Source organism: Sander vitreus, unplaced genomic scaffold (genome assembly GCF_031162955.1).
Source record: "Sander vitreus isolate 19-12246 unplaced genomic scaffold, sanVit1 ctg318_0, whole genome shotgun sequence".
Taxonomy (NCBI): domain Eukaryota; kingdom Metazoa; phylum Chordata; class Actinopteri; order Perciformes; family Percidae; genus Sander; species Sander vitreus.
Genome location: NW_027595465.1, coordinates 83,875 through 95,437, shown reverse-complemented (window position 1 = coordinate 95,437; position 11,563 = coordinate 83,875). Strand labels below are relative to the sequence as shown.

Genomic DNA, 11,563 nt, shown 5'->3' with positions numbered 1-11,563 from the left:
AGAGAAACAGGAAAACCCACCAAACACAAATACCAAAACTGCAGAAAGAAACAGCACCATGACACCTCTGCATGAGAGGACTGTTTGAACTCTGTATTGTTTCCCTGCCATCAGTCTTTATTTTCTCTGCCGTGGTCGGTGCATTCCTGTAGATCTCTGAGTGTCTCCTGTAGATTAAACTGATCTTTAATTTCAATAAGTCAGACTGATATTTTATTTTAATAAGTCAAACTGAAGTCTTTCATTTCAATAAGTCAAACTGAAGTCTTTTATTTCAGACTGTAGGAAAGACTCAGTTTGAACAGGAGGCAATAGGACATGACAGGGAGGGTAATATGTGAACTCTTCTTTAATGAAACAAAGTGAATAAAACAAACAACCAGCTTCACTTTGGTTTTCTTATCAGTCAGCAGCTGATTCGCTTACAAACGGACCAATCAGAGCACAGTGTGGGGGGTCAGCTGGTCACTCAGCTTTGGATCTTCTCACAGCTCCAGGTAACCGGTCCTGCACCCTGAAACACACAAACACACACAGCGACACACACAAACACACACAGCAACACACACAAACACACAAACACAGGCATACACAGAAACACACAGAAACACAAACACACACACAGAAACACAAACACATACACAGAAACACAAACACATACACAGAAACACAAAAAAAACAGAAACCCACAGAGACACACACAGAGACACTCTGTTAGGGTGGAGCAGCTACATATGTCTGGAATATGGTGGCCGACAGGGGCAAACGCCCTGCAACTTAAGAAAACAACTTCATTAATTTGACAACACATGCGCAGTATTCAGCAAACGCACTACAAATACCACAACACAACCAAATACACAAACGCACTGCAAATACCACAACACAACCAAATACACAAACGCACTGCAAATACCACAACACAACCAAATACACAAACACACTGCAAATACCACAACACAACCAAATACATAAACGCACTGCAAATACCACAACACAACCAAATACATAAACGCACTGCAAATACCATAACACAACCAAATACACAAACGCACTGCAAATAAAAAACGATGCAAAAAGAAAAGCACACAAACCCCGAAAACAAATACAACAGAAAAAAACGCTGCAGATCCAGATTACACACCGGAAGTTCTCCAGACCTCTAGAGGGAGCAGCTAGTGGAACAGCTGGATTTTAGATCCCCACGGGGGGAGAGAGCTCTGCCTTTTTATTAGAGTCGGGTATGGCTGCATAGTAAAAAGAGAACTCCCGTCTCATGCCCTCCCGTCCATAGACTGTATATTAAATTCATATTATTATTATTAATAACGTAATATATTAATAATATAAATTCTATGCTCCCGTCTCATGCCCTCCCGGTGCTGTCCCCGAGCTTGGGCCTTTCAAAATAAAAGCTCGCGTCTGGTCCGCTATGTGTTTGTACTTTGGTGTTTTAGATGTTTGTGAACTCAACAGTACGACAATCATGCTAATGAATACAATAACTTTTTCAGCAGATGTCTTACTTATGACACGGAGTTAGCAAAGCAGTTTTGTGTTTATATATGTAGGGGGGGGGATTTATTCAGATTGATAAATCCCATGGTAAATTGGCTGGTTTACTAAACAGGGAGGGACTATAAATCCTGTCTGTTGTTTTTTTTTGTATTTCAAGAGCGAATTGCTCCACAATATGAATACAGATTGCTCACTTATTTTGTTGGTAACCGTTGTTGTATAATCACAATATTACACTTGAGGAGGCCTACACTTCAGTAATTTCGTACCTCAAAATGAAACCCTCTCATGTAATATGGCTTAAACAAACGTCAACGTTAAACGCTGATGCAGTTTTAAATGTTTTATCACCACGAATTTATAGACGTCTCTGCTGATTGAGTATCACCTGACCTGAGACACAGCCACCAAACCAGAGAAAACATATCTCAAACATAGACTTCATATTTACTCTCTCTCTCTCTCTCTCTCTCTCTCTCTCTCTCTCTCTCTCTCTCTTCCCCCCCCCATGGAGACCAGCTGTTCCACTAGCTGCTCCCTCTAGAGGTCTGGAGAACTTCCGGTGTGTAATCTGGATCTGCAGCGTTTTTTTGTTGTATTTGTTTTCGGGGTTTGTGTGCTTTTCTTTTTGCATCGTTTATTTGCAGTGCATTTATGTATTTGGTTGTGTTGTGTGTATTTGCAGTGCGTTTATGTATTTGGTTGTGTTGTGTGTATTTGCAGTGCGTTTATGTATTTGGTTGTGTTGTGTGTATTTGCAGCACGTTTGCTGAATGCTACGCATGAGTTGTGAAATTAATGAAGTTGTTTTCTTAATTTGCTTGTGTTTTGTCTATTTGCATGTTTTGTTAAGTTGCAGGGCGTTTGCCCCTGTCGGCCACCGTACTGGAAGACCCCCAACACCTGCAGCTCTGATGGGAACTTACTTCTGCAGCATCTCCTCCACTCTGGACCGGATCAATTCAATGTACTGATCGATCTGGGTCTAAACACACACACAGACACACACAGACACACACACACACACACACACACACACACACACACACACACACACACACACACACACACACACACACACACACACACACACACACACAGAGACACGCACACAAACACACACAGACACACAATCACAGACACACACACAAACAGAGACACGCACACAGACATACGCACACAGAGACACACACACAGACATACGCACACACAGAGACAAGCACACAGACACACACACACAGAGACACACACACAGACACACGCACACACAGAGACACACACACACAGAGACACGCACACAGACACACGCACACACACAGACACACACATAGACAGAGACATGCACACAGACACACACACAGACACACGCACACACAGAGACACACACACAGAGACACGCACACACAGAGACACGCACACACACAGAGACACGCACACAGACACACGCACACACAGAGACACGCACACAGACACACGCAAACACACACAGAGACACACACACATAGAGACACGCACACAGACAGACACACACACACATGCACACAGACACACACACAGCCACACGCACACACACACATATACGCACACACAGAGACAAGCACACAGACACACGCACACACAGAGACACACACACAGAGACACGCACACAGACACACACATCTGAATGTTAAAATAACGTTTTTGAACAGGGGAACCACCACCCCGGTCTGCCACTCCTTAGGTACTGTCCCAAACTTCCACGCAATGTTAAAGAGGCATGACAACCAAGACAACCCCTCCACACCCAGAGCTTTCAGCATTTCTGGACGGATCTCATCAATCCCTGGGGCTTTGCCACTGTGGAGTTGTTTGACTACCTCAGCAACTTCCACCAGGGAAATTGACGACAATCCTCCATCATCCTCCAGCTCTGCCTCTGACATAGAGGGCGTATTAGTTGGATTTAGGAGTTCCTCAAAGTGCTCCTCGCGTCCCGTCCTTACTGTACACAGCTTGGATGGTTCCTCGCTTCCCCCTCTTGAGGTGGCGAACGGTTTTCCAGAAGCACCTTGGTGCCGACCGAAAATTCTTCTCCATGTCTTCTCCGAACTTCTCCCACACCCGCTGCTTTGCCTCTTTCACAGCAGAGGTTGCAGCTCTTCGGGCCCTTCGGTACCCTGCAACTGCCTCTGGAGTCCTCTGGGATAACATATCCCGGAAAGACTCCTTCTTCAGTCGGACGGCTTCCCTGACCACTGGTGTCCACCACAGCTCCTCGCTGCAACTTCAGCAATGGAAACTTTGAACATTGTCCACTCGGGTTCAATGCCCCCAGCCTTCACAAGGATGCACGAAAAGCTCCGCCGGAGGTGTGAGTTGAAAGTCTGTCGGACAGGGGCCTCCTCCAGACGTTCCCAGTTTACCCGCACTACCCTTTTGGGCTTACCAGGTCTGTCCAGAGTCTTCCCCCACCCACCTGACCCAACTCACCACCAGATGGTGATCAGTTGACAGCTCCGCCCCTCTCTTCACCCGAGTGTCAAAAACATACAGCCTCAGATCAGATGAAACGATTATAAAATCGATCATTGACCTTTGGCCTAGGGTGCTCTGGTACCAAGTACACTTATGAGCATCCCTATGTTCGAATATGGTGTTTGTTATAGAAAATCCATGACTAGCACAGAAGTCCAACAACAAACAACCACTCAGATTTAGATCAGGGAGGCCGTTCCTCCCAATCACGCCTCTCCATGTGTCTCCATCATTGCCCACATGCATGTTGAAGTCCCCCAGCAGAACTATAGAGTCCCCCACTGGAGCCCCATGCAGGACTCCATTCAAGGTCTCCAAGAAGGCCGAATACTCCGAGCATTTGTTTGGTGCATATGCACAAACAACAGTCAGAGTTTTCCCCCCCCACAACCCGCAGGCGTAGGGAGGCGACCCTCTCGTCCACCGGGTTAAACTCCAACGTAGCGGCGCTCAGCCGGGGGCTTGTGAGTATCCCCACACCCGCCCGGCGCCTCACACCCTGGGCAACTCTGGAGAAGAAAAGAGTCCAACCCCTATCCAGGAGTATGGTTCCAGAACCGAGACTGTGCGTAGAGGTAAGCCTCCCCAGATCCAGCTGGTAGTGCTCCACCTCCCGCACAAGTTCCGGCTCCTTCCCCCACAGAGAGGTGACAATCCACGTCCCCAGAGCCAGCCTCTGCTTCCCGGGTCTGGTCCGTCGAGGCCCCTGACCTTCACCGCCACCCGTGTGGCAGCGCACCCGCCCCCAGCGGTTCCTCCCACAGGTGGTGGGCCCATGGGTTGGAGAGGGAGGTGCCACGTTATTGTTTTCGGGCTGTGCCCGACAGGGGCCCCAGGCTTCCTCCTGGCAGGGTAACTTAACCTCGTCCTCGATGACTCATAGGGGTTTATGAACCATTCTTTGTCTGGCCCCTCACCTGAGACCTCATCGCCATGGGAGACCCTACCAGGAGCACAAGCTCCAGACAACACAGCCCTCAGGTTCATAGGGACACACAAACCTCTCCACCACGATAAGGTGATGGTTCCCGGAGAGGCACGTGAACATTAGTTTTAGTAAATATGAGTATGGGTGCATGCTTTGGGAGACGATGCTGACAGAAAGCAGACAGAAGTTATTTTAAAAACATTGTTAATGTTTGTCTCATTCTGCCGTACCTTTTTCTTCTGGTAGATGAGCGGTGTGCTGAAGAAAACAATGTCCGCTGGAAACAAGAGAAGAGGCTTCAGGTTAGTTAGAAGAGTCAGTCAGTTTAGTTTACAGATTTAAATCCATGAGTCAAAGAGAAGTCGCACCGAGAATCAGGATGGAGACTCCATTAAAGATTGCTCCGACGTACGTCATTATCCACATGACCCCAGCCAGCTGAAACATGAAGAAAACACACAGCTGAAACATGAAGAAAACATACAGCTGAAACATGAAGACATACAGCTGAAACATGAACACATACAGCTGAAACATGAACACATATAGCTGAAACATGAAAAAAAACATACAGCTGAAACATGAAGAACACATACAGCTGAAACATAGCATTAGCTGCGTGCAATACTTCAATACTGTAAATACATTTTACTGTCTATTCTCTTTACTCATATTAGTTTATTGTTTATCTTTAGTCTCTTGAACTTTTCCCCCTAACATCATTGCTGCAACAGCGTGAATTACACTGTGTGGTATTGATAAAGGTTTTTGAATCTTTGAATCTAACATTTGAACCATTAGCATTAGCTGCGTGCTAACAGTTTGTGTGTGAAACCTTGAGAGAGTCGAACATGTCTTCCACCAGCAGCAGCTTTCCTCATCTGATCTGTGAAACGATTCAGGAGGACCAGAGAACGATCAACGAGCAGACGGATGGACTCCGGGGACACAGAGATGTCCCTGTCCAACAGAGACCTGGGGACATATACAGGGACATATCTAGGGTTATATACAGGGTTATAAACAGGGTTATATATAGGGTTATGTACATATATACAGGGTTATATACAGGGTTATATACAGGGTTATATATAGGATTATATATAGGGTTATATACAGGGTTATATATAGTGTTATATACAGGGTTATATATAGGGTTGTATACAGGGTTATATACAGGGTTATATATAGGGTTATATACAGGGTTATATATAGTATAGGACAGACCAGGGTGGGGGACAGAGGACGGGCAGCTTGTTACCTGAACGGATGTCCTTGGTCAGATTTCTGGACGGCCTGGATCACTGATTTATAAACCCTAGAGACAGGAAGCAGAGGGCTGTTAGGATTACATCACTTGCTGTTTCCAGGCTTGGTTTATAATTCCCATACATTTCTTTGTATTTTAAAAAGCCTTTAAAACCTCCAGGCCAGGGGACACCAGAAGAAATATTTCTGATATTTTTAACCCGTGTTTGATCATGTGTGTAAGGTCATTTTTACATTTCATTGTCCGTCTGGTTTTATTTTCTAAAAAAGCTTGTAAAACATCAACCCTGTTGTCTACAGTCAATTTATGAACATCATTTTTTTCAGGAAAAACTGGGCTATTAGAGTATTTGTGCTGCAGTGAGGTCACTTAAATGTAAAAAAAAAGGTTTTATGACCTTAAAGACAAATAAATAAATAAAACGGAACATGAATCTCACAGATATGTATTGATATCACACACATATCAATAAAAGCTAAGCCAATCTCCTGTCTAAATCAGTTGTATTAGGAGTCACACTGTGAAGAAATAAACATTATAACTTATACAGTTGACAAAATATATAAATATTTTCAAAAAAAGTACAGACGCTTTTGCCCTCATGACATTCACTTATGCCAATAATCAAATAATAATAATAATGTCATATTTATTGAAATCACACACACAGCAATGTTCTAAAACAGTTCTCCTATATATTTGGAGTCATGCAGTGCAAAAATAAACATAATGAACATTACAACTCATGTAAAAGGACAAACTATTTACATTTCTTCAAAAAAGGCCCACATGTGTGCTACATCTCCAAACATTCTTCTCTGTAGAACGGTAATAGACTGGAGTGACCTATCTTGCTACTCTATAGCCTTTGTTCTCGCTCGGATTCGCTGGAGTGATCCATCTTGCCACTCCATAAATTCTTTGTATGACGGACCTGCCTTCCCATTGGTTGAAAGACGTCAACACAATCTCGCAACGCATCATGGGATATTTAAAATGGCAGCTAGCATCGAGCTAGCAGCAAAAATGACGGAAAATTGATAAATTATCGACATCAAGTGGATAAATCTTGGATATAAGCGTTTGGATTTATTGCTGAACAACTCCGAAAAGAGGCACAACTTCTAGGCTGGATAGAAAACCTTCTGTAAAGGCTACAATGAGACCAAAGAAACCCCTGTGATGGCTAACTCCTTAGCTTTTAGCAGCAAAAATTGGTAAGTGGCTAAATTAAACCGTTATCAAATTATCCAAATATTAATCAGAGGTGCCATTTCGTACGGTACCATATCGTGGATGATCCCTTAGGGCTCTTAGGGTTTTAAACTGTCCGTTTCTTAAGTTAACTAAACTGAACAATAATAATAATAATAAAAGTAATAATAATAATAATAATAATAATAATAATAATAACAATAATAATAATAATGTTTCTGAGTGTCTCTGTTTGTCTCTGTTTGTCTCTCTGTGTCTCTGATTTTCTCTGAGTGTCTCTGAGTGTCTCTGTGTGTCTCTGAGTGTCTCTGTGTGTCTCTGAGTCTCTGTGTGTCTCTGAGTCTCTGATTGGCTGCTGCCTGACCATGTGACTCCTACCTGAAAGTGATGGTGATGCAGAGGACAGTGAGCAGCAGGTAGGACACCACGCTGATGACGGACAGCGTCGCCACAGAGACCAGAACCAGCAGCGACACTCCGAACGCAGCCGCCGACTTCTTCGGTTCTCTCCAGTTCACGAGCTGCAGCGCTGGAGAGAGTCAGTCATATTGTAACAGTTTATTAACATTTAGGCATGATAAAAACATGAAGGAACTATAATAAATGCATATATAGTTAATAACCATGAGTTATAAGCCTCACCAACCCATCTGCCTGGGGCGGGGGTGATTGGTACAAAGACTTTGTAAAAAGCTACAAAAACCTCAAAACAGCGACAAAAACCTACAAGAAGCCTCATAAGAAGATATTTTTAAATTTTTAAACAAATAAGAAGCTTGTTTCAGCAGCTCTAAATAGAAGGGTTTGAGTCCGAAACCGGACACCCCCCTAACCCAGTAAAGACAGACACCAACATGTAAATCAGACACAGCTTTGGTTTAAAGGAGAATTCCGGCCAATTTTTATCTGAATCTTGATCGCTTTCTCTCCCGTCGGTAAACAGCAGTGTGCAGATCGGAGCGTAGTGTGTGAAGAGTGAAGATCGGAGTAAGAATAGCGTGTGTTGATCTACTGTGGAAAAGAAATGGTTCACGTTTGTTTGTTTACGATTTCCTGTAAAACTGAATTCCAACGGGACTTCAGTGCGAGACTACAGCTAGCCTTCAGTAACGCTATTACTAACCGGCTAGCAGGCCAAGCTAGCTACCAGCAGGATCCAGACAGGTGGCAGTACAAACTTTGAATTTAAACAGTTTCTTCACAATGTCTGAGTTGAAAACGCATCTTGTTGTCACGTAAGGGCCCTGTTCACGTTGCACAGACATTTTAATTGTATTTGTGTTTGTTAAGAGGCACAAAGGCACTCTTTATAAGATGCACCGATAACTGGCATTTTAGCTAACTGGGAGCTCTGGACGTAGCTGCCGCTACTCCAGTTTGCTAGCACCGATTTTGCTCGTTTTCTTTTCCTATCGACAGTACTCAAAGATATATAGCGATCAAGATTCAGGTAAAAATTGGCCAGAAATCTCCTTTAATGTTGTAATGAGGCTTCTCTGTGCAAAGCTTGATGGGAAATATTAAATGTTGCTTCCTCTCCACTGAGGCAGGAGTTTAATTAATGTCAATAATCCAGATCTAAGAAAAGTGAGCCTCATTAAAGTAGACTAACGTTTAATACAGTGGTGTAGTCTAGTGTATTGTAGTGTGTAATACATATATACACACACACACACACACACACACACACACACACACACATACATATACATATACATATATATATATATATATATATATATATATAGGCCAGAATCTGCCTTCGGGGGGGTGTCTGGGTGTCCTCCCCCAAGGAAGTTTTGAGCATCAACGACTTCATTTCGTGTATTCGGATACACTTTTATGCATCAATTTACGGTGGAAATCCCTTTATTTAGTGAAGAAAATAACAGATGACAATTCAGAATATATCAAAAATATAATGGAAAGTATGTTGTTACGTGTCACTGGGCATTTTTAAGTGGGTATATGTAAATCCTGTAGCTTTGTTACTGGGTATATGTAAATCCTGGTGTTACGGAAGGCTGGAGAATTACGGACCCAAAATGCAAAGGGGGAAACTGAGGATAGTTTTGATGTTTTAATAAACTCAAAAAAATGCACAAAAACCAAAAGAGCCCTGGAACAAGCAGGCAAAACGGGAATCCAAAAACTAAAGTCCAAGAAAAACTGAAACTTTAACACAAACCAGGAAGACAAACAAACTGGAGACAAAACACACAGGAATACAAACTGGCAACAAGACACAATGATCTGACAAAGGACAAGGGGAACACAAAGACTAAATACAGAGGGTAACGAGGTAACAAGAGGCAGGTGACACAAGGGCTGGGAAACAGGTGGAAAACATCAGGCAATCACAAGACATGAAGTAAAAACAAGACAAGACAAGACAGAAAACAAGACCGTCAAAATAAAACAGGAAACAGAGCAAAAATACAAAAACAGAAAAAACAGATTACCAAATTAAGACAAAACACACCAAACCCATAACACCTGGAGCTTTGTTAGTGGGTCTACTGCGTATACCTGCATATCACGTAGTAGACTACACCGCTGGTTTAATATCTATTCAGGATAGAAAGCTGTATATCTCTTCTCTTAGGGTTAGGCTTATGGAGTCAGAATAATTCACTCTTTGTTTCTTTTCACGTTGGACTGTGTCTGATGTGAGCAGCACAGCCACTAAATTATAATTCATATATAACTTTTTACAAATCATAACAAAACACTGGATCCACCAAAAAAAGCATCTTTCAGCAGATAAAGTCTGTGACATTCAGGGTCAAACACAAAGAGACTTATTAAAATACTTGTGAATTTAAAGCTTCTATAACGAGGACGGTAACAATAAGCAGTCTGTAGCAGAATAATCCCCGTCACCACAGATCTCAGTCATGTGGACCTCATTAGTAAATACCACACACTCCAACGCTGAGTTCCCTCTCACATGCAGCTCGTTCAGCAAAGGAAACAGAGTTTATTTAACTTTACAGAAACAAACAGAGCTACGTCATGTTCCGCATCACATGGTAACCTTGGTAACCTAAAATGTTAACCCAAACCACCATATCTTTCTTAACTTAGTGGTTTTGGGGCCTAAACTTAACCAAACTGCCTGACTGTTGATCAAACAGCCAGTCAGCTGCTGAGCTCCATGATCAGCTGATGGATGATGTCATCATGTTACCTGAGTGTGTAAGGTCTCTGAGGGAGGTAGATGAGGAGGAAGAGCTGCTGCTGGAGGCCTCCATCTTGTTCTTCTGCTGCTGCTCCGTGTGTTCAGAGCCGCAGTTCCTCTGCACTTTAAACCTCTCAGGGCGGTGACATCATCACAGGGGCAGGGCCTGAGGGAAGGGGACGTGTAGAAATGTTTTTATATATTTAAATATTAGAACAGGAGCGCTCCTTGGGGGAGAGGGTAGGAAGTTACCCAACGAGCATCAGGAGAAAATCCAAGGCACTCTCTTTATGACAAAATACATATACACACATATACATGCATACATACTATACATACATACATACATACATACTATACATACATACATACTATACATACATACATACATATTATACATACATACATACATGCATACTATATATACATACATACATACATACTATACATACATACATACATACATACATACATACTATACATACATACATACATACATACATACATACATACATACATACATACATACATGCATACATACATACTATACATACATGCATACATACATACTATACATACATACATACATACTATACATACATACATACATACATACATACATACATACATACATACATACATACATACTATACATACATACATACATACATACATACTATACATACATACTATACATACATACATACATACATACATACATACATACATACATACATACATACATACATACATACATACTATACATGCACACATACATACATGCACACATACATACATACATACATACATACATACATACATACATACATACATGCATCCATATATACAAACTATACATACATACATATGAGGGGCCGTATAAGTGAAGATTTTCACTCTCACATACATACATTCTCCTTTCACATACATACAGTTT

The 11,563-nt window shown here is 42.3% G+C and overlaps 1 pseudogene; it reads right to left on the bottom strand.

The window, feature by feature from the left end:
- Positions 1 to 465: 465 nt before the first annotated feature.
- On the bottom strand, positions 466 to 10,699 carry LOC144513684 (reticulon-3-like; annotated as a pseudogene).
- Positions 10,700 to 11,563: the final 864 nt, after the last annotated feature.